Source organism: Leptonychotes weddellii, chromosome 5 (genome assembly GCF_054177405.1).
Source record: "Leptonychotes weddellii isolate Sample4059 chromosome 5, ASM5417740v2, whole genome shotgun sequence".
Taxonomy (NCBI): domain Eukaryota; kingdom Metazoa; phylum Chordata; class Mammalia; order Carnivora; family Phocidae; genus Leptonychotes; species Leptonychotes weddellii.
The window spans coordinates 140,816,005-140,825,357 of NC_138373.1; the positions used below are offsets into that span (position 1 = coordinate 140,816,005).

Consider the following 9,353-nt stretch of genomic DNA (forward strand, 5'->3'; position numbering starts at 1 on the left):
CCCTCCTCCCTCCTCGGGAGAGGTTTAACCGTGTGAGGACTGGAGTTCTCCCGGCTGCCGTGACCCCTCGTCCGCGGGGCCGGTGCGGGCGCCACGCCTCGGGTCCGTCACGAAGCTTGAGGAAAATCCTCCATGACGGGGATGGGGAAGCTGGTGATGCTGGGAAGGGGCCCTTCTGCGGTTGCTTCTGTCCGGGCAACTTGACCGCCGTTTCGCCCTTCCGCTTACCTCCGCGAGACGAAGGGGAGCAACCTTTCTTGGTTAGAAAGGTTTGTTTCATCCTAGTTTCTGTGGCACTGGCCACTGTACAGTTTGTGACTGCTCCAGTTTTTCTAGTCTTTAATCAGCCCCACATTTCAGCTGGGCTTTGGAGAGCTACTGACGTCTAAAAATATCAGGGGAAAGGCTCTAATTGAAAATTCCTCCGCACGCACACTGGGAAAAATATAAATGGACATGGATTAGAGACCCACTTTTAATTTGCATATGTATCATCAGCAATTCATTGTGCATGGTTGGCTTGAATTTGTTCCATTTTTTTCTCTCCTTGCCCATGGTAGAGAACACGAGTTTATTTTCTTTGGAAACTTACTGTGATACCTTGTGCTTTGCCTTGCCCTCGGAATACACGGTAAATGTTAACTTGTTGAATATCGATTGTGAGAAAAGGGTCGTAATAGGCACTTTCCTCACGACAACCCAGTGAACTGGGTATTACTAGAGTATATCCATTTTGGAAATGAGGAAATAGTGGCTCAAAGGGTTAATTAAATTACTCAAGATGCAGCACACAGTAAGTGGCTGGACAGATCTGGACCCCAGAACTGACCCTCTGCAGGGTCCATGCTCTTCCCAATAACATTTTACAGTCCCCATGAAAAAGTAAAATGGGCTGATAGTAATTATCACAGATACTGCTGAGCGGTCGCTATGTACCAGGCACTATGCCACATGCTTTCCATATGTTATATCAACCTTCATAACAATTCCATGAGACAGGTACCATTTTTATCCTTATAGCTGAGCAAACAGATTAGCCCAATATGCAGCTAGAAAGTAACTGAATCAAGACTCAAATCCAGAGCTGCCTGCTATAGGCAGAGATTTTAAATAAGTAACTGGGGAAAACTTATAACACATTCAGAGATAAATAACAAATATATTTTTAAAAATTTTTATGGAATTCCATGTTTTGAGATTTCATTTGAATGGTTCAAAGTAGTAGGTAAATTATGGTTATTTATAGGAGGTTTACTGAAGGAAATTGATTTTGAGCTAGTGTGGCTTTTTGTTTTTGTTTTAGAATCTGTTCTAATGATTAAGATGATATTATATGTGCTGATAATATGATCCTTCACATAATGAGACTAGCAGACCAGTTAAAGAAACAAAGTAAAGAACTATTCATTTTGAAAATGGCTAGGGAACTTTCTTCCACTTTCCTAATGTTACCACCCAAGCAAAACACCCCTTTCTCAGAACATACAGTAAGTAGTCAGTTGGTCAGAGCTAAAAAATCACCCTCAAGTTTTCACAAGCAACATTTAATCATGGCTGATGTAGTGTTGGAGAGGCTAGTGAGTTATTATCAGAAATCAACCCCCATTGGGAAAACCATTAGTAATGATTAACTCTAAGAATCAGTTCCACAGTTACAGGCACTCTAGTGATTTAATATATTCAGAGTCAGCTTTTCAACTCTGAATGCCTTGTTTTTACTTACGTCATAGCTTCTTGTCAAAGAGGACAGAGGTTTGAATGAATAGAAACTAATATGCAAATTAAAAGTGAAAACATTCTTCCAAAAATCTGAAGAAGCAAAAAAAAAAAAAAATGCATATTTTTTAAACATCCAGATTTCATCAAGATATTTTTGCATCTGTGTAGAAGTGGGAAAAGCCAGAAAATCTTGGGAACCATTTAAACAGGCCACATCTCAATTTGAATGTATATAAAATTCAAAAGTTGTATCTGATGGTCTCCACTGGCCTTTACAGTCCTAACATTTATGCATATGATGAAATATGGACTTAGTCCATTAAATTATATGCATAATTGAAGCTAGAAATCAAGTAAGGAGATAGATTTGAGATCAATTTCTATTCTGTTTTTAATTACAAAAATAAAAAGATACTATCCTCTATTTTTTTAACTGAAACCTTTTCCATAAAAATCTATCTTTACTGGAGTGCCTGGGTGGCTCAGTCAGTGAAGTGTCTGCCTTTGGCTCAGGTGATAATCGCAGGGTCCTGGGATCAAGCCTGCTTCTCCCACTCCCTCTGCTATTCCCCCAGCTTGTACTCTCTGGTGTGCACTCTCTCTCTCTCTCTCTCAGTCAAATAAATAAGTAAAATCTGTAAAAATAAAAAAAAAATCTATCTTTACTATTCTCAGTGAACAGTATTGACAATAGTAGTAAATGTGTATTATGGTCCAGGAATGATACTAGAGTCTTTTTCTCATTTTATATATATGATATACACACATACCAGTCAAGATTAAATGAGACAAAGAATCTAGTATCATTCCTAGTACATGATAACATAATATGCATTATATTTCCTATAGGTACATGATATGTATCCTGTGAGGTAGATAGTATAATTCCTGCAGAACCTCTGAATCCCTTATTCTAAATTCTAATATACACAGATCTAATTCTATACCTTTTGGCAAGCTGAGAATTACTGCTCCAATGTACATATTCCAAGTCACTCCTCTTGAGGTCGATTAATAAAAGAAGGGACTAGGATTTAAAGGGAGACAAGGCAAATACAGTGTTTGTATACACACATACACACACAAAGACTTTGGAAATATAAAATAAATGAAGGAACATGAATCCAGATCAATCTTAGAACTATGCACCAAGGTCTGTTTGCAGTGAGGAAGATGATGTCCTTATAACATAAAGTAAACTGAGCTAAGATAAGGTAACCCTGTGATTCAAGGAAGTGGGTTCGGAAAATATCTACTTTCTCCATTTCGAGCTCTGCATATCTGGGGCTATTACGATGGGCTATGGGACAGAAGTCAACAGTTCCAGCTTACAGAATATGAAAATACTAGATATCTGAACAGAAGCCAAGTTCTTGCTCTCTACATTCCATTTAAGTTTGTCTTCATACCTACCTAGCACAAACTCTGCCCCTTATCTTCCTAAGGAAATCCAAACACCAAACGTATCATGATGTTTGCAGTCATTCTAAATTTATGGTCATGAGTGTTGAAGGCCATGGAATGTGAATCACCCATCTTCTATTGGGTCAGTTAGTATCTAATATCCCACAAAATGTGGGGATTACTACTAAAACTAGACTGAAAATAAGACGAGGAATTAGCTCTCTGTAAATTGCACCCTGAGACTTGTCTGTGGAGAACGTTAGCTTACAAATATGACTTCATATACTCAGCCAAGCTAAAGCTTGTCTCACATTAGAGTCAAAGGACTGGAGAGAATGATAGGTTTCCAGACTGCCTTTGGAAAGCATTCTGAGATAGGTCCTGGTCCAAGTATGCTCACCATCTTGGGGTAGGAAGCAGAGGAAAGCCCACTGCCTTTTAGTGAGCCATGAGACAGGCATGGCAAGAGAGAAAGAAAGCCACAGTTGAATCTGTATCTTGTTTTGAAAGCACGGTAACCCCAGCCACTGGTAAAGGGATTACTTTCAGGGAAAATAAACCAAAGGGAAAGAAATCAAAAGTGTTCAATGTAATACAACTCCTTCTTGGAAAGATGAGCAGAAAGTTCTTCCCTGTTAGGGAAATTTGATAAGGAAGAATAAGGGTTCCCCCAAGATCATCACACCATACAACATTCCATCACCATCCTGTTTATTCTATCATTAACTCCCTCCTCTCTCAGAGCCACCATGCTTATTACTACTTTTGAACACCCGTGTGCCCCAAGGGTGACCCAGCACACAGCCCACTGAAAAATGTAGTCTTGTCTCCACTTCAAACTAGTTATTTCACAGTATTTCCCCTGAAATTACAATAAATTTTCACCATCTCTTTTTATTTTCTTCTGAAGAAAATAGCTAGCATCCTGATAAACCTATTACACAATCTCTCAGAGGGGCAGCTAAGAAGACAGAAGAACACAGTATCCACTTTTGGCATCTTAACTCATCTTCCCCAAAGGCTAATCCCAATCTGTCTCCTCCTTACACCTCATCCTCTACTTTAGTCTTTCTCCTACAGCAAGGCTTGCAAACTTTTCCTGTAAAGGACCACATAATATTTTCAGCTTTGTGGACCACACAGTCTCTGTCACACTACTCAACTCTTCTCTTGTAGCATGAAAGTAGCCATAGGTAGCCTCTAAACGAAGGAGTGTGGCTGTGACCCAGTAAAACTTTATTTATGGATGCTGAATTTTGAATTTTGTATAATTTTCATGTGTCACAAAATACTCTTCTTTTGATTTTTTTCAGCTATTTAACAATGTAAAAACTATTGTTGGTTTACTGGCCATAAAGGCCGCAGGTAGGATTTGGCCCATGAGGCATAAGCCTACAGATTTAGGAGTAATTTATTCTAAAGCCCCTTTGAGGGATACTGCTTCTTTGCTTGGCTGGATTATTTGGAGAGGGGAATCAAATTGTCCCCTCTAAGGCAGCCAAATATGCCCAGCCTGGACAGACAGGAACCCTCCCCATCAGCAAGTCCTCTCTGATTCTCTCATATCTCAAGAAAGACCCATTCTCAGAATCTCTATCATGGTATTATTAATAAGCTTTTTCTTTTCTTTTTTTTTTTCTGCATTCCATGGATGTGCCCTTATTTGCCATGATCACCGCACATAGCTTACAGGAGGGCCACTCTCCCCTCAACTGTAACTCAGCCTATGAGGAGAGAGCTGATGCTGTTATCTCTGACCTCAGACAAGGACCCAGACCTCTTAGGAGGGGGAACCAGCTGGTTGGTGCTGATATGTCTGAAGGAAAACAATAAATTCTGCGAATTAGAGAAACTGCAAACTGGATTCAGCTGCTGCTTCTGTAACAAACTGCCATACCAGGCTGAAGAAGTGTAGCTGGAAGAAGAGCATTCTCCCTCAGGTGCCCTCTATCCAGAGATCCTAATGGAGACCTGGGGGTAAAGCAGTAATGCGGTTTGCAGAACATCACAAGAGTCATGAGAATGGGTTTAAAGTTAAAAGACAACAGTGAAATAACTGGCATAACTGCCCTTTGAAAATTAGGTTAAACTAGTTCCAACTCTTCCCTCCCTCATCTCTAATTTCACAACCAAAGTCCTGCCTACAACTTCAGAGAATTCCTGATTTCCTATCCTCACTCCTTAGGCTCCTGGTCTTCTGTCCACTCCTAAATTTTATGGACGTTTGGATTCTACCTCCTGTTCTACTTTAGTGGAAAACTCTACCCTTACTAGGTTCCATGAAAAATCCAATTATTTTCTTTGAAAAATTTGAAGAATGACACATTGTTTCTCACAGAATTTCACCAGCCACCTGCTAACCCTTTTATTCATCTCTTCAATCAGAGCTGTCTTTGCTACACTCTGCTACTGTTTAAAGTTTAAAGGCTCCTGAATCCAGAAGTTGACTCCCTTCCCAACAGAGCCCTCCCTCCCATCGAGAATTACAATCCAGTTGTAGCCCAATACATTCCAACTGTTTTCCAAGGGGAAACATCCTCCCTTAATTTGGGTGAGTAATATTTTCATTATTTCATTGCATTTACAACAAGGAACTTACAGGCACCTCCTTGAAACTTTAGAAGATTTACTGAAAGTATTGTGTGAATGTGGAACGGATAGCAAATGGAAATTAATAATACAGACTCCATACAAGCATTTTGTTAGGAAATTAGAAGAAGCTAGTCAGGGACTGCCAACCATTATGTTAGAGTTATATCAATTATATATAATCAATGCTGTGTTTATAAAAACATCAGAAAGCCCTTATAGACATTTTTTTCTCCAAATGATGCAAGTGGAAAACTATTCCAGAATCTCATTTTTATTAGCCATCAGTTGCTGGTAGAATGAAACACATGGGGGATATGGTTAAAATGGAGTGTTTACATTAAATAACATGTTATCTGTATGTATTTTACATTCCTTTACATAATAAAATGAATCATGATTTCATCAGATGATTTTTTTAAAGTCAGTGCAATTTTTTTCCTACTTCTTCAAAGTTTGACTGAAGGCCAGTCTACCTTATAATTAAAACCAGAAGAAAAATGACAAGAGGGCAGGTTAGAAGCAGTGGACTTATGTTCATTAATTTCTAATACTTTATAACTAAATGTTTACTTGCTGTTTTTCTCAACACTTATTCAGCTGTGTGGGAGGGTTGGGAGATGCTGAGAGGAAGGAGGGAATGGGTGGCAGTTGGGAAATGTATGATCTGGCTTTACCAGTGGAACTCTTATTGAATACATCATGTCATTGTCATTTTGAGTTGCCATTCTGCTGCTTACACTAAAAAGAGGATCAGAGTTATGGAAAACAATGGAAATATAGTCAGAGAATTAAGAAATTAATGTCAGGGAATTGTGTTAAGAAATTAAATAATATATTGATTCTCATTAAGAAATACCATTAATAATGGGATTCTCCTTTGTCCACATCCTTGTCAACATTTGTTGTTTCCTGTCTTGTTAATTTCAGCCATTCTGACTGGTGTGAGGTGGTATCTCATTGTGATTTTGATTTGAATTTCCCTGATGCCGAGTTATGTGAAGCATTTTTTCATGTGTCTGTTGGCCATCTGGATATCTTCTTTGGAGAAATGTCTGTTCATGTCTTCTGCCCATTTCTTGACTGGATTATTTGTTCTTTGGGTGTTGAGTTTGATAAGTTCTTTATAGATCTTGGATACTAGCCCTTTATCTGATATGTCATTTGCAAATATCTTCTCCCATTCTGGAGGTTGCCTTTTAGTTTTGTTGACTGCTTCCTTTGTTGTGCAGAAGCTTTTTATCTTGATGAAGTCCCAATGTTTATTTTTGCTTTTGTTTCCTTTGCCTTTGGAGACGTGTCTAGCAAGAAGTTGCTGTGGCCGAGGTCAAAGAGGTTGCTGCCTGTGTTCTCCTCTAGGATTTTGATGGATTCCTATCTCACATTTAGGTCTTTCATCCATTTTGAGTATATCTTTGTGTATGGTGTAAGGAAATGGTTCAATTTCATTCTTCTGCATGTGGCTGTGCAATTTTCCCAGCACCATTTATTGAAGGGGAACCCTCTTACACTGTTGGTGGGAATGCAGCCACTCTGGAAAACAGTATGGAAGTTCCTCAAAAAGTTAAAAATAGAGCTACCCTATGACCCAGCAATTGCACTACTAGGTATTTACCCCAAAGATACAAATGTAGCGATCTGAAGGGGCACCTGCACCCCAATGTTCATAGCAGCAATGTCCACAATAGCCAAACTGTGGAAGGAGCTAAGATGTCCATCAACAGATGAATGGATAAAGAAGATGTGGTTCATATATATAATGGAATATTACTCAGCCATCAGAAAGGATGAATACCTACCATTGACATGGATGCAGATGGAACTAGAGAAAGACAGTTATCTTATGGTTTCACTCATATGTGGAATATAAGAAACAGCACAGAGGATCATAAAGGAAGGGAGGGAAAACTGAATGGGAAGAAATGAGAGAAGGAGATAAACCATGAGAGACTCCTGACTCTGGGAAACAAACTGAGGGTTGCTGAAGGTAAGGTGGGTGGAGAGATAGGGTAAGTAGATGATGAGCATTAAGGAGGGCATGTGATGTGATGAGCACTGGGTATTATAAGCAACTGATGAATTATTGAACACTACATCTGAAACTAATGATGTACTATATGTTGGTTAATTGAATTTAAATTAAAAAATACTATTGATAATTTATAGGATTAATAATAATTTATTGGATTTAAAAAATTAAATATGAAACTTCTTGTCAATCAATTCTGACTAATTCTAACATCAAGGGAGGAGGTTTGTGTGGAGACCATGTTTTGGGATTATTTTAAATAAAAAGAACACTGTATATAACATGATTGAGTTGATATTGCTATCATCACCTCAAATCTTTCCATTGATTTATAAACCTTTTACAGAAAATAATGCCTTCCATTTGGTTTGGAGTAAAATTGGATGCAGAACAAATAATTGAAAAACACTGCAAAAATATTCAAAGAAATTGGCTCATTTAGGTGAATGGGCCAGCATATGGCAAGTGTGTTTCAACACAGACAAGTTTTATACTACTTTTTGTAGGAGAAAACCCCAATTCATTCTTAAACCAGAGCTTCATAAAATTACCTTAAACTGTCTAGAACAAAATATTTATAGAAATAATGCAAAAAAAAGTTGATCATAGGGATCTAAATATTAGAAAATAAATTTTTATATTTTTCTTCAGCTAAGACAACAGAAGAGATGATTTATGGTACACATGTTACATTCAGCCACAAATGAAATCAGAATTAGTCCTGAAAGTCACAGTTCCAGGAAAAAGGACCGAAAGGGACAGTTTGGTATAAGCAGGGTGGGTCTCTCAAAGGTGATCATTGTGATCAGATGGCGATGGATGTTCTAGATCCATTCAATCAAGCTCTAGAAAGTAGGCATGCAGTCCAACAATTTGCACCAGCATCCCTGGCCTCTGTCTTTCCTTATTTCTGCTTCTGTGGCTTCCATGGGTGCACAAGCTAGCGGTTTACTTGGACCTCTGCCTCATCTTTCTTCTTTTAGGCTTCAGCCTGCGCATTTGCTTCTTCCTCCACTTGGCTCTCATGGAGCGGAGGTTTCCAAGAAGATGGGGCTAAGGCCGAGAGCTATATCCAAAGTATTTTAAATATCTTCATAAATTAAAGTACAATTATAGGTGTGGTATTTTCGTACTGTCACATTACAAAGCTGGAGCTAAGTTTCCTAAAGTTCTCTTCTCTTCATGGTACCATTTTAGGAGTGGCCACAAAAGACATTTGCATGACACTTGGAAGACAGAGGTAAAATAGTGCACTCTGAAGGATGGTGTAGGGCAGCCATGCCCTATTGAGTCTCACACCCTTTGTCATTGATCTGCTGTCTCAATTTGTTGGTATAAGGCAGCTGCTAAGCCTCTTCCTTCAGTAGCTCTCTCTTTTTTTTGTGATTTACATTTTTTTAATTTTATTATGTTATGTTAATCACCATACATTACATCATTAGTTTTTGATGTAGTGTTCCATGATTCACTGTTTGCGTATAACACCCAGTGCTCCATGCAGTACATGCCCTCTTTAATACCCATCACTAGGCTAACCTATCCCCCCACCCCCTTCCCCTCTAGAACCCTGTTTGTTTCTCAGAGTCCATAGTCTCTCATGGTTCATCTCCCC

At 38.7% G+C, this 9,353-nt stretch overlaps 1 long non-coding RNA gene across 1 annotated transcript in view; it reads right to left on the bottom strand.

Moving 5' to 3' along the window:
• Nucleotides 1–5,970: 5,970 nt before the first annotated feature.
• Nucleotides 5,971–9,353, bottom strand: part of LOC145721879 (uncharacterized) — a 23,838-nt gene continuing 20,455 nt past the window's right edge. The window contains exon 2 of the long non-coding RNA XR_014145873.1: nt 5,971–7,245. This is a non-coding gene — a long non-coding RNA (uncharacterized LOC145721879). The remainder of the gene's footprint in view (nt 7,246–9,353) is intronic.